At 43.4% G+C, this 24,978-nt stretch overlaps 1 long non-coding RNA gene across 2 annotated transcripts in view; it reads right to left on the bottom strand.

The window, feature by feature from the left end:
• Positions 1 to 2,860: 2,860 nt before the first annotated feature.
• LOC123781776 (uncharacterized) overlaps positions 2,861 to 24,978 on the bottom strand; it is a 29,793-nt gene continuing 7,675 nt past the window's right edge. The window contains exons 2-3 of one of the 2 annotated variants that reach the window (XR_015721606.1): positions 16,391 to 16,496; positions 2,861 to 6,129 (exon numbers count right to left, since the gene is read on the bottom strand). This is a non-coding gene — a long non-coding RNA (uncharacterized LOC123781776). The other variant, XR_006776800.2, reaches the window with a different exon arrangement.

The following is a 24,978-nucleotide window of genomic DNA, read 5'->3' as shown; positions in this document are numbered from 1 at the left end:
TGCTGGGAACAATAGAGAGACAAGAACCTGGAGGCAAACAGAAAGAGTCCCACTTTTTCTTTCTCTCCATCACTATGTTCCATGAGCCATCTGTATATCCTTAGTTTTCTGTAACTCCCCTTTTATTCCTTGAGTGATCTTGGAGTTCTCGTCTTTGCAACAGAGAACCCTAACCAACGCTGCAGCATACATACTCTCTGACTTTAACATTAAAATAATTAACACGTAGGGCACCTAGGTGGCTCAGTCGGTTGAGCAGCTGACTCTTGGTTTCTGCTCAGGTGGTGATCTCAGGGTCGTGAGATTAAGCCCCTCATCAGGCTTTGTGCTCAGCAGGGAGTCTCCTGGAGATTCCCTCTCTCCCTCTCCCCTTTCCCCCCTTGCTAAAAATAAACAAATAAATCTTTAAAAATAATAATAATAGGGGCACCTGGGTGGCTCAGTCAGTTAAGCATCTTCCTTCCACTAGGCTCATGATCCCTGTGTCCCGGGATGGAGCCCCACATGGGGCTCCCTGCTCATGGGGGAGTCTGCTTCTCCCTCTCCCTCTGCCCCTCCCCCCACTGTCCCTGTGCTCGTGTTCTCTCTCTCTCTCTCTTTCTCTCTCGATCACTCTCTCTCGCTCACTGTCTCTCTCAAGTACATAAATAAAATCTTTAAAAATAATAATAATAATAATACTTCACATGGACTTTGGGGGTGTTTCTCTCTGCAGTGCCCATGAGTGAATCAACTATTTAATAATCATTTAGGGGTTCTCCTACTTTGTCTTCACATTGGGTGTAAAAATGCTCTCTTTTCATGGAAAATATAGTTTATCTTGATTTCCCTAACCACCAAAAAAGTACTTTTTGTAACATGTTTATATAATACAAAAATGTAGAAAGTTAGAAGGTTTTCCCTCTCCATCTGTTTCCACCTTCTAGAAGTAACACTGAGGTTCATAGTTTGCTACATGTTCTTACCTAATGTTCATACAAATATGTGTTGTGATTTTCTTTTACAAAAATAGCATATTGTATATATTGCTGTGCAACTTTTTTTTCCACTTAAAAAATATAACAAACATTGTGCTAGTCATTTCCCTATCCCCATAGGTCATTTTTTAGCCTTTCTCTCTGCCCTGCTCAGTGTCCCAGCAGGCTGACCCCTATGGATGGTTTCACTCAGGCTCCCTTGCCAGATGCTTCTGATTGGGTCCAGCCAGTGGGAGGGACCAGCAGGAGATCAGAGCATAGGAGGGAAGAAGTCAGAGTGTTCCTTCCCTGCTTTCACCCGCTGCAGCTCTGTCTTTTGCAGTAGAATTATCCCTGTTGGCTACAGTTACGCTTGTGGCCCTGCCTCTATGGTTCCAAATGTCCCTGGGCTCCTGTTATGTCCCCTCCCTTGTATCTTAAGCCCTAGGGATGGTAATAGCTTTGCACTATCGCTAATCTGCAGGTACTTTCCCATCTCTTCTTTGTTGGCCTAACACTGCTCAACCCCTGGAGGTAGACCCTTCCTAAAAATCTCTTCATTTGAGGGATGTTTGGGTGGCTTAGTTGGTTAAGGGTCTGCCTTCAGCTCAAGTCCTGATGGTCCTGGGTTCGAGCCCCGAATCAAGCTCACTGCTCAGCAGGGAGTCTGCCTCTGCCTCTCTCTCTCTCTGAAATAAATAAGCAATTACAATCTTTCTTAAAAAATCGCTTCATTTGGGGCGCCTGGGTGGCACAGCGGTTAAGCGTCTGCCTTCGGCTCAGGGCGTGATCCCGGCGTTATGGGATCGAGCCCCACATCAGGCTCCTCCATTATGAGCCTGTTTCTTCCTTTCCCACTCCCCCTGCTTGTGTTCCCTCTCTAGCTGGCTGTCTCTATCTCTGTCGAATAAATAAATAAAATCTTTAAAAAAAAATCGCTTCATTTGAACCATCTGGGGTGACTTCTTTTTCCTCCCAGGACCCTCTTGTATACAGATATTTTTGTCCAAGGTGATACAAGTAGCTGTCACTCAATTTATGGGCAGGTCATGATTGATTTACCCATTCCTTTATTGGTGGGCATTTATCATATTTTCAATTGAATTGTTTATTACAAATGATGGTACAGTGAATATTCTTGGGTGTGGTCCTGTGTATGTTTGTATATATTCCAGGTGAGTATTTCTGTAGGAGGGATTCCTAAATGTGGAATTGCTGGAACAAAAGGCATACATATTTTGAATTTGATAAATATTTTCTCTCCCTCCTGAGCAGAGAGTCAACACTTTCCTCTCCCTGGAACATACGTACAATGAGCAACAAACAAGCTATAGCGACGACAAATAAAAAAGACCCTAATAAAACACCCGTTTAGACCATTAATCCAAAAGAAATCATGGATATTTTTAAACCTAAAAATAAAGTCTTTATAAAGGAGTTTCTGAATCCTACAGCGATTCAGACAATGTAATCCCTCAATCAGCTTTATTTCAAGGAAAGAGAACAATTTCTGACTGTTTGAACTAATCTGACCAAAAAAAGTTCCAGTAGTCCCTAAATGTATTAGATTAAGCACATGATTAAGAATAAAATCCAAAGAACATTCTGATGGTAAGTTGCAGAGGACATTCACATTCTACACAACTTCTCTTTGGGGCCCAGACCCCAAGATGTCTATCATGTTCTAGGTTAAAGCTACGAGCTTTGATATCTCAAAAGCAGAGATAGATTCAAGGAGGCAAGACAGATGTTCATTGAGCATTGTATGTAATAAATTACAAATAATCTAAATTCCCATCATGTAGGGAAATGGTTAGTTAAACTGTGATACATCCATGCTTTGGAACCCTAGGCTGTAGTTTTTTGTTTTTTTTTTTTTTAAAGATTTTATTTATTTATTAGAGACAGCCAGTGAGAGAGGGAACACAAGCAGGGGGAGTGGGAGAGGAAGAAGCAGGCTCATAGCGGAGGAGCCTGATGTGGGGCTTGATCCCACAACGCCGGGATCACGCCCTGAGCCGAAGGCAGACGCTTAACCGCTGTGCCACCCAGGCACCCCCCTAGGCTGTAGTTTTAAAATGCACCTTCTTGATTATGAGGAAATGGCACACCTTTCATATGTTTGGGGTTTTTCCCCCTTCTGGATCCTCTTATGTGAATTGTCTGCTCATATCCTTTGCCCATGTTTCTATTGGTTGCCTTCTTTTCTTCTCCCCGTGTAGGAGGTTTACAATATGGGTACTGATTCTCGATATGTATGTAGGAAATGTTTACTTCCATTCAGTTGCTTGTCTTTTAATTATGCTCATGGTGTTTTGTAGTCCTGACATCAGGTAACCCAATTATCACTCTAGCAATATGGCTTTTTACCTTTCTGTGTCTTCTAATAATAGACTCTTCTAGGCTTTTAGTGCCCCTTCCATTAATATGTATGAAAGGTAAGAAGTAGAAATTTAATATCTCCTTCCAAAAGGAAGGCAAATTATCCCAACATCTTTCCTAGAAGACCCAGCGAATGTCTTCTTGCCTTTCGTGGACTCTGGTCATGCCCATCTCTAGAACAGTCACTTGAACAAGGTGATAGGATAGGCTGATTGGCTTAAGTCCATCAAGGCAGCAGCTAGAGCTGACGATGCCCTCAGTCCCTCTGAACGCACTTCAGTGAGGCCTAATGAATGAGGAGTGATGTCCAAAATACACGTTGGGAAACTGTTCCAGGTAGAAAATGCAATAAGTGCTGGCAGCCAAAAACAGATGTCCACCACACAACCTTACAACTTACGAAGTCTCCATATTTCCATCAATTTATTTGCTTATTTCTACATCCATATCACACGGTCTAAATTACCAAAGTCTCTGACATGCTTGATAGCAGCTCATCGTACCAGGTAGCAAGAAAGCTATCAAAGACAATTAGAGGTGTGTCAAAGGGACACAGGAGGCAATGTTGGCCAAGATGAGACAATTTGGGCTTCACTAATAATTTGCAATAGATTGAAACTCATCAAATATATTTAAAACTGTGAGTATACAGGGGCGCCTGGGTGGGTGGCTCATCATTAAGTGTCTACCTTCGGCTCAGGGCGTGACCCCGGGGTCCTGGGATCGAGCCCCACATCAGGCTCCTCCGCTGGGAGCCTGCTTCTTCCTCTCCCACTCCCCCTGCTTGTGTTCCCTCTCTCGCTGGCTGTCTCTCTCTGTCAAATAAATAAATAATATTTAACAACAACAACAACAAAAAACCTGTGAGTATACAACTGTTTAAAATGCCCCAAAACAGGGGCACATGGCTGGCTCAGTCAGTAGAGCACACAACTCTTAATCTCAGGATCCTGAGTTCAAGCCCCACGTTGAGCATGGAGCCTATTTAAAAACAAACAAAACAACCAAAGAAACCCTAAAAAACAAAAAACCCTTAACAACCGGTCACCTCTGAAGTATAGAAGAAAATCAATTCAATACCTTGAAAGCTGATAAATTAAGGGACGGAACAAACATCCTGCCTTCCCTGTATGTACTGGGTATATGGAAGTTCTAGAAAAGTCAGGAGATGGTTGCACAACTCTGTGAATATACTAAAAACCATTTAATCCCACCCTTCAAATATATGAACTGCATGGTATGTGAATTATATCTCAATAAAGTAGTTCAAAAAATGGAAAGAATGGTTATTTGTAGGGGAAGGCAGGGGGTTGAGATGGGGATGGGACACATACAAGAATTTCTGGGGTGGCTGACAAGGTTCTATTTCTTGACTCGGGTGGTGGTTACAGAGATGTTCTCTTTATAATGGTTTGTTTTGTGTCGTTGTCTAATCTGTTTTGTTTTTCAGTAAAAAGTTAAGTAAAACAAATCATTCATGTTTAAAGTGCGGATGAGAAGAGGGCATGTGGAGTGATTTCTTCAGCATCCCTCTCTAAACCCTGGGCCTGCTCCCTTGACGGATATCAAAGCAGATTTGGCTTCAGTTGAAGGTTGTGGGGTGTTCTGGGAAGGAGTTAAGCATCTGCTGTGGTTCAGTGGGCCAACAACCCCCACAAGCTGGCCTGCGAATGTGTGCTCCTCAGAGGGGCTATGGATTGCCTCAGAACTGAGCTCCCAGGCTTCTCCTGGAGAAGCTTCCAACGGTGGTCTCGTTGCCTGAAAACATGAGCCTAGGTTCCAGTCTCTGAAGGTTTTTTTGGAGATGGTGGTGTGGGCAACAATTGGAAGATTTCATAATTTTCTCCGTTGGGGGAAGTTTTTATTCAGCTAAAAAGCAACTGTAGAAAGGGTAAGTATTGGGGGCACCTGGCTGGCTCAGTCAGAAGAGTGCATGACTCTTGATCTCAAGGTTGTGAGTTCAAGCCCCACGTTGAGTGTAGAGATGACTAAAAATAATAATAATAATAATAAACTTTAAAAAAGGACAAAGTGTATTATTCCACTTATAGCAGGTATGCAGATGAGGCAAATTTGCAGAAGAAGAAAGTAGAATAGTGGCTACCAGGGTTTGGGAGGAGAGGGAAATAGGGCATTTTTGCTTCACAGAGGCAGAGCTTCTGTTTGGGATGATGCAGAAGTTCTGGAAACGCATGGTGGTGATGGCTGCCCAGCACTGCGGAGGTACTTCACGCCACTGAACTGCACGCTTAAAAATAATTCAAATGGTAAATTGCAGGTGTATTTCACAATTGAAAACAAAGACCGAAAAATGACACAGAAAGCAATTGTAGAGGCAGGAGGGCAGCTCACCCTGCAACTTCACAAACTCATTGGCGGAAAAGGGAAAATTGTTGAAGAGCTTAGCCATATGAAGAAATTCAGATGGTGTGGCGTTATCCTGACCACAGGCCAGCCTTTGTAAAGAGTCATGGGGAGCAGCAAGTCCAGAGGCTACTTACAAAGAGCCACACAGGCCCAGTTCTGGGTTCTGTGGTGAAGCAGATTTGATGGAAAAGAAGTGATAAAGAGAAACCTGGAAAATTGGTTGCTGGCATCACAAGGAGGATAAAAACACCAAAACATAAATCAAACTCCCTGCAATCACTCGGACTTTTCCATCGGGCCCAGAGTCTTCTCCGATACAGTTCTTCACCGTGGGGTCAGCTTCAGCTGACAGCAGATCTTTTCATGCCTCTCCAGTCTCTCCTTTGCTCACAGACTTTGTTCTCCTGCCTCGTAGTAGGATTCTCTAGAGAAACAAAACCAATAGCATATACACAGACAGAAAGATTTATTTGTAAGAATTGGCTCACACAATTGTGGGGCAAGCAAGTCTGAACTTTGTGGAGCAGGCTGGCAGGCGAGAAATTCAGGGAAAAGTTGATGTTGCAATTTTGAGTGTGACATCGGCAGGCTGGAAAGTCAGGCAGGAGTAAGACAGTGCAATCTGGAGCCAGATTTGCCTCTGTGAAAAAGCTCAGTCTTTGCTTTTAAGGCCCTCAACTGATTGGACAAGGCCCACCCACATGATGGAGAGTAATCTGCTTCACTCAGAGTCTGTTGATATAAATGTAAATCACATCTAAACAAATGATATTCAGGGCGCCTGCGTGGCTCAATCAGTTAAGCATCTGCCTTCAGCTCAGGTCATGATCCGAGGGTCCTGGGATCAAGCCCCACATTGGGGTCCCTGCTCAGCGGAGAGCCTGCTTCTCCCTCTCCCTCTGCCTCTCTCCCTGTTTGTGCTCTCTCTCGAATAAATAAAATCTTTTTTTTAAAATAAAAAAATTTAAAAATGTAAAAAACAACCTTCGTAGCAATATCTAGACTGGTGTTTGACTAAACAACTGGGCACCACAGCCTAGCAAACTGACAAATAGAATTAAGTATCACATGCCTCATTCTCTAATTCACAGCCCTCTGTGGCCGGTGTGTCCAGGGGGACCTCTTCTTCCTCCTGCATCTCCAAAAGCACGTATGGACCACCCCAGAATCCTTTCCACCAATCCCTTCTCCCTAGCCTACCACATCCTTCAGAAGCAGTGAGAAATACCTGTTCACCAAAATGTTTGCCTCCTTTTATGCTCTTGTGTACTATTTCACTCCACCATCCCTGTATCCTGAAGTGGTGAGTTCTCTTCAGAGTTGATTCGGCTTTCAATCACACCTACTACTGAACTTTTTATTTTTATTTCTATTTATTTTTTTAAGAGAGAGAAAGAGGGGGGAGGGGCGGAGGGAGAGGGAGAGAGAATCTCAAGCAGGCTCCATGCCCAGCGTGAAGCCCAATGCAGGGCTCAGTCTCACGACCTTGAGATCCTGACCTGAGCCAAAATCAAGAGTCAGACACTTAACCGCCTATCCCACCTAGGTGCCCCTGACCTAGAGACTTTTAAAAAACATCTCTGTTCAAAATTAATTTTGAATTGTTGCTCATTTTTAGTTTAGGAAATTACTGTTACTGAAATGAATGCATTTTTACTCAAATGAAAGATTTACTGAATTCTGATTCTTATGATAGGGTTTTGGGTAAAGTTGACTTAAACATTTTTTTTAAAGCTGTTGGTTTACTGTTGTTTTCCCAGTTCCCAGTACAGTGCCTGGTATATAATAGGAGCTTATTAAGTACTTGTTAAATGAATCTGTTAATATAGTAAATTAGTTAACAATTTTAATTTACATTATTCTTACATTCTAAGGTAAATTTTAAGTAGTCATGATGCATTATTCTTTCAAAACACATCTAAATTAGATTTGCTTGTTGAATGACTGATTGATTCTTCTGTGCTCCAATATGGGACTGGGTCTCTTTCTTCTCTTGTGTTGTCCTTGTCGTCAGGATTATAAAATGAATCACATAGCTTTCCATTTGATTCTGTGCTCTGAAAAGGCTTGGATAGGATGGGAATTATCTGTTCTTGACTGCTTGGGAGAAATCTTTGTAAAACACAGACCATGTTTGGACCATGGACGTTTTCAGTGGTTATTCCTTTGACAACCATTTCAATTTCTTTTGTGGTTGTTGGTATATTCCGATGTTTTCCTTATGGTGGATCCAGTTTTTGACATTTAGGTTATCTACAATAATCGTCCATCTCATTAAATATTTTGGCACAAATTACATGTGGTATTCTCTAATAACTCTGAAAATCCCCTCTATATCTACCATATGTTATCTTTCTATCCCAAAGTTAAGTTTATCTTCTCTTTTTTTGATTAAACTTTCTAAAAGTTTATCTAATTGCTTGTTTTTCCCCCTGAAAAACCTACTTTCATTTTTTATTTTCATTAATTTTAGGGCTGCCAGAGTTAACAAATAAAAATGTAAGATGGAGGCTGCTGGCTGGCTCAGTCTGCAGAGCACGTGACTTGATGTCAGGGCTGTAAATTCAAGTCCCAGGTCGGGTGTAGAGATTACTTTTAAAAAAAATGTAAGATATATGTTCCCTAGTTTCCCATTTTATCTTTATTATTTCCTTTCTTTTACTTTCTTTGGGTTTGTTGCTTTTCTAGCTCCTTGGGTTAAAAGCCTAGGCACTTATTTTCTGTCTTTCTTGTTTTTCCAAAGAGTGCATTTAAAGCTACGGATTTCCAGGGCACCTGGCTGGCTCAGTTTGGTGGTGGAGCATGTGACTCTTGATCTTGGGGTCATGAGTTCGAGCCCCACACTGGTTGGAGAGATTACTTAAAATAAATAAATAAATTTAAAATAAATAAATTAAACTACAGATTTCCCTCTTTGGTCCCATTCCATGGGTCTTAATATATGGGGTTCTTTTTTGTTCCATTCTGAATAATTTGTTACTTCTATTTAGACTTTCCCTTCAATCCAATAGTTATTTAAATGTCTCTCTTTTTTTTTTAAGATTTTATTTATTTATTTGACAGAGATAGAGACAGCCAGCGAGAGAGGGAACACAAGCAGGGGGAGTGGGAGAGGAAGAAGCAGGCTCATAGCGGAGGAGCCTGATGTGGGGCTCGATCCCATAACGCCGGGATCACACCCTGAGCCGAAGGCAGACGCTTAACCGCTGTGCCACCCAGGTGCCCCTAAATGTCTCTTTTTAGTCTTAATTTTTAAGTATATAGATTTGAGGAGGGTTCTTTTTATTCTCAGTTTCTAATTTTATTACACCGTAATCACTGCATGCAGCCTGAAATTTCTTAAGCTTTTCTTTATGGTCAAGCATCTGCTTCCCAAACTTTTTGGTGTCGGTCGCTTAACCGACTGAGCCACCCAGGTGCTCCTGGACCTTATTAGAAAAAAATTAGAATTCTGGATCTTTCACCTGTCTTGATTACATAGAGACTTTAATAGCCCTGTTTTCCAGTTTTTTTTTAAATTTTTTTATTTGACAGAGATAGAGACAGCCAGCGAGAGAGGGAACACAAGCAGGGGGAGTGGGAGAGGAAGAAGCAGGCTCATAGCGGAGGAGCCTGATGTGGGGCTCGATCCCATAACGCTGGGATTACACCCTGAGCCGAAGGCAGACGCTTAACCGCTGTGCCACCCAGGCGCCCCTGTTTTCCAGTTTTTTAAACTTGTTTTTCAACAAACTTCATTTAGCCCTTTTATTATTTCGACAATCAGATTCCATAATCTCTAGTTTATTCATACTTGTGTGTATTAAGCCTTCACATTTCTTTCCCAACACAAATCATAACTTATTGTAAAGGCCTTATCCTCTTGCTCTACTAACTCCATTTTCTCAGATGGAAGTTTGACCATCTGTTGTGTTTCTTCTCTCTCTTTCATGGTGGCCTTCTTTCAAGTTTGGCATTCTCAATTTTTTGCTCATCTCTATAGAAGACATCCCATTTGACCTACATTCTATCGCTTTGCTTAGCCTGTTTGGGGAAGCACAGAAGGCACCACTGGTCATACCTTGGTAGCTAGTGTTCTGATGCGGGTGCTCCTCATTCTTCCCAGATATCGCCAGACCCTAAAGGTGGGGCCCTGCCTTATCCTTCTTACCGTCACCCTCCTCGCCATTTTTCTTCCCATGGGAGATGGACACCGCCATGACTATCATCTGGCTGAAGGGCTGGTGAGGAGGGATGAAACCACAGAGACATTCCTGCTGTGGTACCCGAATCAGGCAATTGATTTGAACTTTGGACATTTTCCTGCTGCTAGCATCTATCACTTTGGGGCATGAGCATTCAGGGTGTCTTTCCTATATTTTGCAGCAAAAAACCACTGTTCTGGTTTTAGCTATGGTAGATCTTCTTCACCTGGTTCTATGTCATGCAGGCATTTTTGTCGTAGTTGCTGGTCGCTGGAAAGTTTCCCCTCTCGTTTTCCATGCAGCTGTGATCTTCGTCATCTATCTTTCCGTTCCTTACGGAAATCTGGAGCCGGAAGAGAAGGTTGCATCATTTTTTTCAATCCATTATCTTCAAGTTCATGCTTGAATTATACACAAGAGAGAAATCCTCCAAGAAGTGGTCGATAGGAACCAAAATATCACATTTTCTGATAAAAAAAAAAAAAAAACACTGGAGAATATAGCTTAGCATGAAAGGCAAACGAGCTTCCTAATACTGAACCACAGAATTATACAGGTTTAACCAGCCAGGCCCAGCAGCCCCAAGTGTACCTGGGCTAGCCCTGCCCTGCAAGAGGCAGAGCTGTGCAGTCGTGGGGCTGACCGGCTCCCAGAGAGGAAGAAGAATGAAACCAAGCTGATCATGCTCAGTTTATTATTCTAGAATTTACCGATCAGATTACATCACCCTCTCCAAGGACACAGGAGATCTACTAAGTCAGGTTCCTTCATGTATGGAAGGTGTATTCATTTCCTGTTGCCACCATAACTTATAACAACCTGGTTACTTAAAACAACACAAATATATTCTCTAGAAGTTCTGGAGGTCAGAAGTCCAAAATCCATTTCACTGAGGTAAAGTCAAGGTGCTGGAAGGTTTTTTGTTGTTGTTGTTGTTGTTGTTTGTTTTTTTGTCATTTGTGGCTGCCTGTGCTTCTTGGCTTGTGTCTCCTTCCTCCGTCTCCAAAGCTCACCATTCCCATATCAGTTTTGTCATCACATCACCTTCCTCTCTGACTCTTACTCCTCCTGTGTCCCTCTTGTGACCCTTGTGTCCCTGTGTGACCCTTGTGATCACATCAGGCCAACCAGATAATCCAGGATAACTTCCCCACCTCAGGACCTTAACTGACTCATATCTGTGAAGTCCTTGATATAAGGTACCACATTCATGGGTTACATGGATTAGGACATGGACATGTTTGGGGAACCAATCAGCCTAAGACAGAAGGTAATATCAAAAGTGGTTAAGAATTATTTCCCATTAATATTCCCTTGATTTTTGTTCTCTTAAACCACTGGTGTAGACATTAAATCTCTGTCAACCAGCAGTTGATCTGACATCCTTGAGAGAGGATCCCAGCAGCCTATCAGAACAGTCCTGCCCCATCTTCACGAGGCTATCCTTCCCTCTTATATCAACCAACTTTGTCACCTCCCAACAACAATACAGGAAAGAGATTTCACTCACAAAAGGTTCCAGAATAGGTCCCTATAATCCATTAATTAAATAGTTAAATGCCATTTTGTATCCAAGGCTGAAACATTCATTTTTCCATCCCCCATTTTTATCATGCCTGTCCATGTTGTCGGCAGAGCGTATCAGAGGATCGGGATGGAGATTAAATGACAAAAACTACACTATTCCAATATTAATATGCACAACAAAACCTCAATAACAAAATACCAATAATGTTGAGGGGAAAATTTTTTAACATGAACCTCTTCCCTTGATCAAATGTCTAGGGAGAAATTAAGGTCCAAGGAATGAAATTCAAATCCTGAGACATGAAAGTTCAAAGAGAGTAAGGTTCAAAATAAAGTTATCTTGTTTTGTGGGGTAAAATTCAAAGAAATTCAGGTCCAAAATTCATCTCCCCCAACTTTTTATTCTGCTCTGTCTCAGCTGGAGGGGATTTCAATGTCTGGGTAGAGTGAGGGATCTTTAGCAACTACAGATTAAGCTGGATCTCACTGGAACGGGGGCAGCTCCTACAAGACCCCCAAGTTAGAAAACAATAGTTACACCAGCAAGTCTCTAATGTGCTTTTCCTAGAGTCTATAAATTTAGCAGAAGATGCAAAATGATCATAGCACCAGCTCTTCACATACCATAGTGAGAAAAGCTGATTTTTTAGCAGGTATATCAAGCAAAATACCCAGAACCAGGATTTTGGGTTACTAAAGACTGTTGCAGAGATAGCAGCCTCACCAAGAAGCCAGTTGATTAAGACCAAGAATCCAGAATCCATGCACGGGGGATTAAAATCCACTTAGGTGAAATCTACTAGCTACGGGTTAATTTCTGCACAATGGCGCCTTGCATTTACCATATCCAGGAAGCAAGGCATTTGAGGGGGTGATGCCTTCTTCCAAAGCCAGAATGTGCAGTGGCAACCCCTTCAGTCATTAGACCTTATTTGCAGAGCTGTTCTTTCCCACCCAGCGAGTCAAAACCTTTCCATTTCCACGGCCCTTTTGACCTGTAGGTGCCTGTAGGGTAGTGTTGCAATGAAGGTGAATTACCTCCACTAACAGAGCTCCCCCGACAACCAGGAAGCATTTTTATTCCTGTGCTGCATCGCCTTTTTCTACCATCGTTTTCTGTGGAATTCCTTAGGCCTAAGAAAACCGTCATCTGGGGAGGATTTCTCCGTCATATGTAAATAACCAGCGCCTAGCAACCTTGAGGACACGTAGAGGGAGGAATTCTTGAGCCACATAAATGCAAACTTAGTCCATCCACTTTTGCCCTTGAAGATAGTTCAAAGCAACATCAAAAAGGAATTAAAATTGGGGCTGTTTGTTCACATTACCCACCCAGACCTAGTACTAGCACATTGAAAACCCGTCTCTCACTAGAGCTCTGTGGTCCAAAGAGAACGCAGCTGCCCCCAACAGCTTAAAAACAGCAAATACTTTTCTACTCCTTTAATACCTAAAAGGGCAGTATATGAAAAGACGTTCTCTCTCCCTATAATTGAGCCCTTGCCTCGGCTTGAACTGCTTATTAAGGTCTCTTCAGCTTGCTGGCCCCTGCTAAGTCCTTCTCTATGGCCCCGGTGCCCTTGCCAAGGCCCTCTTACAGCTTCTGAGTGGCTTTTCCAAGGCCTTTTTTCCCAGGCCCCCACTGTTAAAAGCTAACTGCACCACCATAAAAACCCACCTGGCTCAATAGAAGCTTATACACACTGCCAAGATCGAAATGTCCTGCACACACACTGAGGAACAAGACCCCAGGGCCAAGGCCAAGCCCCTGCCACTCCAGAAGCCTCCATCACTCCACGGGTATTCACTGGCTTCTCCCTAATTGTGCACCTTATTTCTTACACATCCATTTTCTGGCCAAGATACGAAGCGTTGGAACACTGGAGCAGAACCCAGTAAATACCACCCGGCCTCCCTTTCTGAGTTCAAAACAAATGAGGAATTAAGATAAAGGAGCGGACGAAGAAGGCCAAAGTATTACTTAGTTCCTGCTAGAGCTGAGTTGAGTCAGAAGAGCTTCCCAACACCAAGCTGCAGAGTGAGAGCCTGCAGTTCTGGTCCAAAGAGGACCTGCCTCCCTGTGGGTGGGAGCGGCAGGCTGCCCCTAGAGCAGGCCTCGCGCTCACTCCATGCCAAGGAGGAGAGTGCATGTGAATGAACTGGGCACACCCACTTTATTTTCCCCAAATTTGCCAATTAAATCATGCCCTTTCTCAGTTCAGGGCTGAGTTAAGAAAGGGCAGAGAAAAGCCTAAAGCAGCGTGGCCTTCACCTGGAAGGGTGATTTTTCCTTGAATTTTTTTTTCTAGTAAAAATACTATATATATTACTTGAGTAATTCAACAACTTGATTTTTTTTAACACCAAAATGGTAGAAGCTCCCCCCAGGTAGGACTGTGGTGCCAAGGTTACAATCCGGAATTCTAATGTCTTTTTAAACATTTTATTTATTTATTTGAGAGAGAAAGAGAGTGAGTGAGAAAGAGAGATCACGAGCAGGGAGGAGGGGCAGAGCGAGAAGCAGACTCCCCACTGAGCAGGGAGCCCGATGCGGGGCTCGATCCCAGGACCCTGGGATCATGACCTGAGCCGAGGCAGACGCTTAACCAACTGAGCCACCCAGGTGTCCCAGGAATACAGTTTAATACTCAATCTTACACTCAATAAATAGCCCATAAGTTACTGCCGGGATGAGAACTGATCCCAGTGGCAATGAGACTGATTCTGAAAGTAGACAAATAGATCACCTGCCTACAGTCGAGGGATGAAGAACCAGGAAACCTGGTTAATATTAATATGTTCCGCTCACACTTGACGATAGTACATTCTCCTCATGTATTGGTTTCTATTGCTGCTATTACACACTACCACACATTCAGTGTCTTGAAACAACACAAACTTAGTACCTTACGGTACTACGGGCTAGAAGTCTGACGGGGTTCTCGCAAGGCTGCAGAGTGTTGGCGGGTCTGCATTCCTTTCTGGAGCCTCTAGGGGAGAAGTCTCTTCCTTGCGTCTGCCAGCTTCTAGAGGCTGCGTCTTCCTAGGCTCTCGGTCCCTTCCTCCTTCTTCAAGGCCAGCAAGGGCAGGCTGAGTCCCCTCTTCCTGTCACTCTGATGTCTTCTGCCCTCATCTTCCACTTTGCAGGACCCTTGTGACATTGGGTTCATTTAGATAATCCAAAATAATCTCCCTATTTGAAGGTCAGCAAATTAGCAAACGTAATTCCATCAGCAAGCTTCCGTCCCCTTTAGCCATGTAACATACATTCACAGATTCTGGGAATTAGGGTGTGTATATCTTTGCGGTTCCATTACTTGGCCCGCCACGTGGTAATGAATGCTATGGAGCCCCCACGTTGGGCTCTGTGCTCAGCACAGAGTCTGCTTGTCCTCTCCCTCTGTCCCCTCCCCTGCTTGCTTGCTCTCTCTCTAAAATAAATAAATAAAATATTTTTTAAAAAATAAAGGATATATATATATATAATTCATATATAGAATAATAAAAAGAATTTTTTGCCCATTTTTAATTGAATGATTTTCTCATTGATAAGTTTTGAATTCTTATATATTCTGTATACAAGTCCTTTGTCAGATGCGTGATTCAAAACTATTTCTCCTAGTCTATGGTTTGTCTGTTCATTCTCTTAATGGTGACTTTCACACAGCAAAAGTTGTTAATTTTGATAAGACCAATTTACAATTTTTTTCTTTCACGGATCATGCTTTCAGTGTCATATCTAAGAAATCTTTCCCTCATCCAAGTTCACAAAAATTCTCTTCCATGTTTTCTTCTAGAAACTTTATAGTTTTACATTTTTCATTTAGGTCTATGATCCTTCGTGAGGTTTTTGCATATCCATTTTTGCATAAGGTGAAAGGTATAGGTCGAGATTCTTTTTCTTTTTTCTTTCTGCTTTTTTTTCTTTTTTATGGCATATGGTTGTTATTTGTTTCAATACCATTTACTGAAAAGTTTATCATTCCTACACTGAATTGGTTTTGTGCTTTTATCAAATATTGGTTGACAAATAAACGGATGTGTCTATTTCTGGACTCTGTATTCTGTTCCATTGCTCTTTGTGTCTATCCTTTCAATAAACACCGCCACTCTCTTGATTACTGTAGCTTTGGTGAATAGATAAATCTACGTTTTTTTTTTTTTTTTTTAGTAACCTCTACACTCAATGTGGGGTGTGAACTCACAACCCCAAGATCAAGAGTCACATGCTCTACTGACTGAGCCAGCCAGCCACGCCTCGGTACCTCTATTTTTTTAATCCAAAAAGTTCCATCACTCAAGATGTGTCATTCTGAGCAAGTTATATAACCTCTCTTAACGTCAATTTTCTCAGCTGTAAAAAGAGGATACTAGGGGCGCCTGGGTGGCTCAGTCGTTAAGCGTCTGCCTTCAGCTCAGGGCGTGATCCCAGGGTCCTAGGATCGAGCCCCACATCGGGCTCCCTGCTCTGCTGGGAGCCTGCTTCTTCCTCTCCCACTCCCCCTGCTTGTGTTCCCTCTCTCGCTGCCTGTCTCTATCTCTCTCTGTCAAATAAATTAATAAAATCTTAAAAAAAAAAAAAGAGGATATTAGTAGTACCTGTGTGAAAGCGCTATTATAAGGGTAATGAGCCAAGGCGTGGTAGCGGATGTCGTCTATTTTGTTCCCAGTACGCCTCCTTTCTTCCCAGATCAGCATCTCCTTTTCTGGGGGAACAAGCTCTTCTTCCTCACTTCAATCACATGGTCCTATTGTAGCTGCCAGTCATACTACCATGTCCCCACCCTGGCCTCAGGGAATGGTCAAGGGATGGGCACAGGAGCCAAACATAGCTAGCTAGTTAATTTCTCCCCTCTGTACTATGGAAGATTGAATTACTGGCCCTAACTTTCGCTGCTCCCTCTACCCACACACTTTACCATGTAATTTACAGGCTTTGCCACTCAGGAATAAGGCTATTTCCTTGAATTTTACCTTGGGAGTTGGCCACGTGACTTGCTTTGGCAAATAGAACGAAGCAGAAGAGACAAGAGTACCCATTTTGTCTAGAATTTAAGAGGCCATCGGATCCTTCTTGTCCCTGTCAATAGGTAAGAAGAAGAAAAGGTTTTCACTTAAATGAAGATGCAGTTTTGATTCAACATCGAACTGGACAGTTTTAGTTACTGAATTGACACTGTGAAAGAGGATTTTTATTATACAGGAGTGAGTTAGTAAGCTAAAGGGGAAGCCCACGAGGGAGACTCAACCAGAGACAAGTGAAGGCTCCGCCCACGAAACAGGCCAGGGAGGTGGCGAGTCACCACATGACATGGCATTTTGATTATACCCTCCTCCGCGTCATGCTTGTTCAAATATTTTTAAATCATTACATCTTCTTGTATCTCATTCCCTACTCTCTCTATTTTATCTAACCTTAATCCTTTTCAACAGCTTTCTCTTGACTTATTGACACACTTTTTCTTTCTTTTCTTTTTAAATGTTTCTTTTGATCCAAGTACAACATTTTCCTACTGGCAAATCTCAGTAGTAAAGAATATAGAACTGAAAACAGCATTCCTTTGCCCTTTCCGTGCAGTATTATTCCAGGTCCTCCAGGAGGCGGCCACCAAGATGGAATTAGACGCGCAAGAAATTTACGAGGGGAAACATCTGTGGAGGAAGTGAGGAGGAGCCAAGAGAAGTTGGGGAAGCTGTCAAACCATGATGTGTCTCTGACCTTGAGTGAAGGAGAGCGGGAAGGAAGGAAGGCTGAGTGAAAGTGTCTTGGATCCCAGTGGGGTTCTCAAGAAAGTTCAGCAAGGCCACCGGGAGTCTGCAACCCAGTCACCTGAAACCCACGCCTGACTCTGTGCAGAGGCCAGGCTTCCCCAGGCTGCATCCAGCCAATAACTGAACACAATGGCGATACTGAAGTAAGACCACACCTGGGAGCCGTGAGACTCCTCTGGCTGTTATGTCCAGATGACTCAACCCATCATGGCTTTGCCTATCTTAGACCTGTCACTTCTCACACGTCCCTTCCATGCATTCTTTTTTTTTTTTTTTTTTTTTTTATTCATTTATTCGACAGAGATAGAGACAGCCAGCGAGAGAGGGAACACAAGCAGGGGGAGTGGGAGAGGAAGAAGCAGGCTCACAGCAGAGGAGCCTGATGTGGGGCTCGATCCCATAACGCCGGGATAACGCCCTGAGCCGAAGGCAGACGCTTAACCGCTGTGCCACCCAGGCGCCCCCCATGCATTCTTTCAAACCCAGAGTAAGATGGTCCAGGAGCTGCTTTCACTCAGGGGGAAGGCTCTGTTTTAGGCAGTTGGTAGGAAATAGATCGAAGCACAGGAGAAAAGAGACAGAGGAAACCACCTAAGCTTGATCCTAGTCTAGGTAAAAGGAACTGGTGTGGCTCTTGAAATCCAGCATTATTGGGGCGCCTGGGTGGCTCAGTCAGTTAAGCGGCGCCTTTGGCTGGGGTCATGATTCCGCCCAGGCTTCCTGCTCAGTGGGGAGTCTGCCTCTCCCCTCACACTGTCTCCCGGCTTGTGCTCTCACTCTCTCTCTGTCAGATAAATAAATAAAATCTTAAAAAAAAAAATCCAGCATTATTTACCAGAAGAGGTAATTCATATGATTCAAGGTAATTTTATCATGGCGCCTGCTCTCTGAGTACTTCCCTTTTAGTGGCAATAGGCAATTGGTAGTCAACTCAGGGTTCAGAGTTTCTCTCATGTCTATCTCCACACAAACAACCGATTAAGAAGAGTTCCACTGATCCTTCCGAACTCCATACCATGAAGTAGAGGGAAAATAATTTTGGCCTACAAAAAGCAGATTGTAGCAGATGATTACCGTAGCCACGGGGCAACCTCAGGAGCAGATCCACAGAATGGCTGATTCTGTCAACCATGCATCCATGCATTACTAACACCAGACTCCAACATCCTAATTCCCCAAGCTTAGCAATACCAGACCAGACATCATATGTCCCCATCATGTTCCTCCACGCCTCAGTGCCTTTGTAGATTCTGTTCAGCCAAATGAATGGCTCTTGTTCTACTCTCGTTTGTTGGGTTTGGGCCCAGCAAATTCCTATGTATTCTTCAATAGTTAACATAACATCTGCTCCACAAAGCCTCTCCCACGTGTACACTCACAGAAGTTTGTTCAAACCTATCTCATTGTTAATACATAATTCACTGTATTGTGATCTCACACACACACACAGACGCACCTCTGAGCTTCTTAAGGGCTTGAGAGCAGGGATGATTTTTTTTATACCTATTGCTTAGCATACAGTAGGTGCTCAATACATTTTTATGGAAAAAAGGAGAGAAGGAAAAAAGAGAACTGATACAGAAGAAAGAAAAGAAAACTGATACAGAACTCCTTCCCAGGTAGATATTTTCCTGAACTTCAGGCAAATGAGCATCCTCAAAGCTACATAAGGTAATTCTCCCTCACACCAGGTGTGAGAGCCATGGTTCATACGGTTATTTCAGCTATCTCGATGATTCAGTCAGATGACCAGAGAAGAAATTCTGCCAAGCACTAATGCAGTTACATCATACCAACATGGCCTGGCTCTCATTTGATTAATTAAGAAATCCTGTGCTTAGTAATGAGGCACTGGCCCTAGGAAGCAGGTCTAAGCCACCAGCCCTAAAGAAAACATGTGACATCAGATTATCTCGTGTTACCACACGCCTTTGGCTTTGAATTGTCCTCGGTGTTCCTGAAGTAAAGAATAATGCGTAGTCAATGCTCGCTTCACACAGAACAGAACAACTACGGAAACCAGACCCATTCTCTGACTGCTAAAACTGAAAGGAAGGAGGCATTTATGTGACTCTACGATGACAATTGGACAGAATGGGGAGTGATGGGAATGGATGCTGAGGAATATCAGTGAACAGGCAGGGAGAGGATGTGTTTTGAAAAGCTGCCACATGTGTGGACAAATCAGCTTCTCCAAGTAGGCCTAACGTTGACTTGCACTACTATTAATCACAGCTGACATTTTGTGGCACTCGCGTTCGCCACCATTTTCACACGTGATAGTAATGTATTTATAAAGCTCTTTCAGACACATTATTTCAGTGGCTCATGACAACCACGTTATGGGGAGGTTATCAGTGTCCCTCATACGCTAGGCATCCTACATGAAGATAATGACCCCACCTACAAGTCAGCCGTGGCCCGGGTCACAGAGACGTTGCCATGGCCCACTGAGGAAAACTACCTTAGATTTCAAGGAATCAGCTCTGCCTCCATCCACCCCACTCCTACCCCCAGCTGTGGGTCTATTCCCATCCAAAAAGCAACTGGCCTTTCCAGGCTCTGCCCAGTTGAAAAGATCTGAGGCTTCACTGTTCTTTACAAAACTACTTTCAAAACAGGACTGAAAACCCAGATAAATGAGAAAACATCCCAAGGATCTCTTTAGCCACACAAACAAAATGACCTTTTTAGTGAGCCCCCCTCACTAAATAAATCAATTAGCAAACATCCCTTCACTCTTACCTTGCTACTCTTCCCCCAAAACAAGCTGGGTTCCCCCTCTCGGGCCAGTGAAGTAGGAGGTAGGAAACCTAACACGAACAAGTTTAGCAAAAGGAGGATATGATTTTTTTACCTAACTTGCAAAGCAGCCTTGGGGAAACACCAGAATCTATATGGAGTTAAAAGCAAAAGGAGGTTCTGAGACAAGGTCGTATTTTTTATTTTTTATTTTTTTTGGATATGAAAAAGTGCTATCTTCTTGGAGTTTAATTAAAAGTAAATAAAGAAGCTGTACCATGAAGCCTTTACTCAAAGAACAGGGATAATATTCAGGATCCCCATGGTGCCTCTCTGTTTAACTCCTCAAGACAAGGTCGTATTTTTTAAAAACTCCTTCCATAGGCTCTCCAAGCTTATGGTAACATAAAATGGCCTTATCCCTTAAGAAGGGGTTTCCTGACCTTAAAAAGTCCTGTGCTGGTTGTAGCCTGCCGCAGAAAGTGTCTACTAATCAAAACTCAGTAGCATCCTCTGTTTGTCTTCTTCCTAAAGCAACTTTGGAAAGCCATACTGTTCTTTCCATCTTGCCCCAGGAGAGACAGACAGAAGGTGCAAGAAGTACTGAGATTTTCCTGCAGTCATTCCAAGGTTTAGCAGGCGCTTTGTTTTTGTTCTTAATGAAACAATTATTAAAGATTAGGGGGTATCGTTTTTCCATAAATGGCAAGATATTGTTGGCCAGAAATATTTAATCACTAGACAGTCTTCCAATCTGGCAGAAAGTAAAAGAGAATGATTTGGGATAGAGTGTCACACTGAGCCAGTTGGCCCTGTTCTCATCGAGATTATTTACAAGAATAACAGGACGGCCTCTAAACCCATGCGAAGAGTCAGCGAGACCTAAGTTTGGGCCCTTGTTCGGCTGCTTAATGTGACTGAGAGCAATCATTCCAAGGCTCAGCTTCCTCATCAATACAGCTATTGCTCAGAATTTTCACATCAAGATTAAAAGAAATAATGTAGATATGTGGCTCAGCACACACTGAGCATCCCGGAAATGTTGGTTCATGTTATTATCTATTTAACTGTAGGGAGAGAACATCTGCTTATCAGAGTACTGGGGAGTCAACCCAGGCACTTCAGGGAGGTGTAAATCAAAACCTAATATTTGGAATCATTTTTTTTCTGTTTCTTCCCACTGTAAATGAGGGACAATCATATATGCTATTAAAATTGAGCTGGTAGAAAGGTACAGAAGTTTGCAACAGGGAGTCCAGGTACAACTCATATTCAGTTGCTTGCATTCTTTTTTTTTTTTTTTTAAGTAGGTTCCACACCCAGCATGGAAACCAGTGTGGGGCTAGAACTCACAGCCCTGAGATCAAGAACTGAGCTGAGATCAAGAGTGGGATGCTTAACTGACTGAGCCACCCAGGTGCCCCCAGATGCTTGCACTCAAATGTATTTTTTCCAAATGAGGGAAAGAGTGGGGAGACATAACTAATGAGCAAGAATTTTCAGGTCATAATGGGCACATCTGCCTTTCTATGTGCAGGGGGAGAAAGGCTCAAGGCCAATGCCTTAAGGGACCTTGAAATTTGTAGTAGGCTTCCAATTACCTGTTTGAGCCAGGCTTGGCAGGACCTTTGGAATTGTCAACTGATTTGTAAGGAAACAGAGAGACTGAGCTATTAAGTTAGCATGTCCGGTTCACAGGAAAACTATGCTAGATGATAGCTACACTAGGGTATGTTTCTAGCCCCTTTAAACGGGAATGAAATGTCTTCTAATCTAAGAGGTGTGAAATTACCCGCCCAACCTCAAGACGAAAAGTTCACTAGGAAGATGTGAAGCTTAGAGTAAATTAATAAAGTAGATTTCCCCCTTTTAGAAATTTTTTAGCATATGAAATGTATCTTTACCCCGCAAGTGACTCCAAGATACAGTTTTTAAATATTATTTACAGTTGCTCTCCAGTAGAGGATACATTTCAAATGTATCTTGATTAGACAGTCCCGTGTAACAAAAGTTCCTTTCCTTGAAAATGTCTGCAGGAATTCAGCAAACAGAGTAACTTCCCTTGACTGTAACTCAGATACTCTTTTCCTGTGCCAGCTTTTGCCTGCTCCTTTTTAAGACACAAAGAATACCCATCTTCTCAATCTCCCTAGCTTTCAGGCCACCTGACAATAGCACAATACAAATCACTCAGTAACTACATATTTAAGTGACCACTGAATAATAGGAGTTTAGTAGAGGTGTCCTGGGGGAAAAGAAACAAAATCAATGAGCCCTTGGGAGATGTGTATTCTCTTCATTTAAACCCTTGCCCCACTATCCGTTCCCACCTGCTAAGCCCACTTTATCTCTCTATGGCCCGGAACACCCCCCTCCCGGAATCTATCTCTTGCATAGCCCCCCATCAGAATCAGTCCTTTGCTCAAAAATCCTCAAGGACTTCTCTATATCAGTTAAGATTTGCATTTGGCAGCTAGTAACAGAGACCAGAAATAATAGCGGCTTAAAGAAGATAAAAGTGTATTTTTCTTTTCTTTAAAGGAATTTTGGAGATAAGCGGTGCAGAGCCGGTGTGGCATCGCCTATGGTTCCTGCATCTGTGTGCTCTACAAAGCACCTTCTATCCGCAGAAACAAAGGACACCTCCTCAGGTTGCATCCGTCTTCCCCACCTTCCAGGCAGCCAGAAGGGGACAGACAGGCAGATGTCAAGCTTTTTTTCAAATGCCTTCGGGGGCCTAACGCCGTGCACCGTACTTTATGGGCACTCCTTCAAGAACCACCAGATCCATGAATGAGTAAGTTCTGCCGTTGGACGATTCATCATCCACAAAACTAGCAGGTGTTAACAGGGTACCCAGGGCGCCATATTAGAAACTATACGGTCTAATCTGAAACTCTGAGAAGGACACCTTGTTTAAAATAGCTGTATAATTGGCTTTCCACAGTACCTGGCATTCCCGGAGTTAGAGATTCATTGTGTTGGGTTAAGGGACTGTGTTTCCAGTCCAAGGTGCTGTACGATGCCAAGGAATCAGAGAGAGTTAAAATAAGGACAAGGCAACTTCCGACCTGCACAAACTTCAAGCATACGTGAAAAATACTCAAGACTACCTAGCAGCCCGGGAACGCCAAAATCAATAGGCGTTTCAGAGAAGGGTAGAAGGTCTGGGAACGTTGTTTGGTAAACCTGTGAGCCAAGTGATTTGTTACTGCGCTAACGAGGTGCAAACGGAAGAGGTAAGTGTGTAGGGCAGGAAGGGAAAGCGGGGGGCTGCCTGGTGGCTGCACTCATTGGCCTGGGGTTGCCTGTGTGCAGTATGGAGGAGTGGAGGCCTTAACAGAGGGGGTGATGGACAGGCAGCCAGAGAGGAAGAGCAGAAAGTAAAAGCACAAACCATCTTTGCACAAGCAGAGCCAGGACAGTGTGGGCATCCTAAAGGGAGCACCTCATCAAGAATGCAGGGGCTCTGGGTTTCAGCCCCTCAGCCAGCCGCCAGCTGGGTAAATTTGGGCAGCTGACAACCCCTCTGGGCCTCCGTTGTCTCAAGAGAGAGGCTTGGACTAGATGATTTAAGGTCCCTTGCCAGCATTAAAATGACCATTACTTGATACTAATAGCTCTTGCGTTAGCCGATGGGGAAAAGTTTGCTGAAACCCAGGAGAAAGAGTGAGAGCAGGTTAGACACGGGAAGACGGGACGTGGAACCATCGTGCGGAAGCAAAAAGACAGAAGAGGCCCCTCTGCTGCTCTCCACCACAGGCCCGAGGTGTCATCTTAGGACGTGAAAGTGAGCTTAGGACTTAACTCCAGCGAGCACGGAGCCCAGGGAAAGCCTCTTCTCATATGCGGGGTGGGCCAGGCATAGTCCAGAGACAAAACAAAAAACAAAAACAAAAAACAAACAAAAAAACCCTAATAAAATAGTGAACACACACATAGCTATTATTTTTATGCAGGGTTTGTTCTAAATTGTTTACTTGTTTTTAATTTCTTTTCTGGAGAAAGATTGTAAAGGGAGAGGCAAAGCAAGAAACAGAATTAAGGTATGTAAAGGGCTTGGCCCTGGGCACTCATCCTTGTCCTCATTGCCAACAAACAAAAGGGCTCAAGGAGACGGCCTCCTCCCTCCTCCCACATAACCAGCCTCCACCTTCTCCAGAGGAGCAGTGGGTCTCCCACTGATGGAGTCCCACGGCGCCATCCACAAGGCTCACAGCTCTGCTCACAAGGCCGTAGCGCCCCAACCCTGGGCCCCCAGGCGCCATATGCAGTGGAGGCTAGGCTACAGATCGGAGGTTGGTTCCTCCCTCTCCCTTTCCATCAGCACTAGCTCCCTTTTGAGGGAAGATTTGTTTGATTTTGTTTTCCTGGCAGAGGGGAGGCAGGGAGGCCAAGGGCAGAAAAGAGAAAGGAAACAAAGAGAAGATGTAGGAGCTGTTTCAGGCCTGGGTTTTCGCTGGTGCTGCTACTTAGAGCTTTTGTTTTCGAGAACTATGAAAAGACTGACACTCTTCCTAGAGACTGGAACAGAAGCAACCGGGACGGGGCCTGGGAATTATAGGTCACTTGGATTCGCTCCTAAAGTACCTGAGTTGATAATGGAGGAAATGAACAATGAGCTCTGAATCTGCGGACATCTGCCCCCACTAAAGGGACAGCTTCTCCTGAAGTCACAGACCAAGTGCAGGGCATTATCTCAGTTTAGCCAGCAGAGGTCTCTCGTTTCCTAATCTTCAGGGTTTGTTTAAAAAAAAAACCAAAAAAAACAAAAAAACCCACCAACAACAGAACTCCATGGGTTGCCCATTTTTCTCATCCCTCCTCCGAAGTCTCCTTCCAAAACCAAATAAATAGTGAATCCTTTTGGCCAAAGTATTTGTAAACATTCCAGCCAGTAGCCCAGTAAAAATGGAAGACAAAAAAAGTTGAGCTATTTGAAGAAAAATGATTCAGTATTCACCCCTAAGCCATTTGCCTGCTTGGAAGATTCACACCCACTCTCCCTGCAAAGGACACAACAGGGGCTGTCACCTAAAACGACAGGC

This window comes from Ursus americanus, chromosome 25, assembly GCF_024610735.1.
Source record: "Ursus americanus isolate L20-20 chromosome 25, mUrsAme1.1.p, whole genome shotgun sequence".
In the NCBI taxonomy this organism is placed as follows: domain Eukaryota; kingdom Metazoa; phylum Chordata; class Mammalia; order Carnivora; family Ursidae; genus Ursus; species Ursus americanus.
The sequence above is the reverse complement of the archived record's forward strand: the minus strand, read 5'-3'. Positions and strand labels throughout refer to the sequence as shown.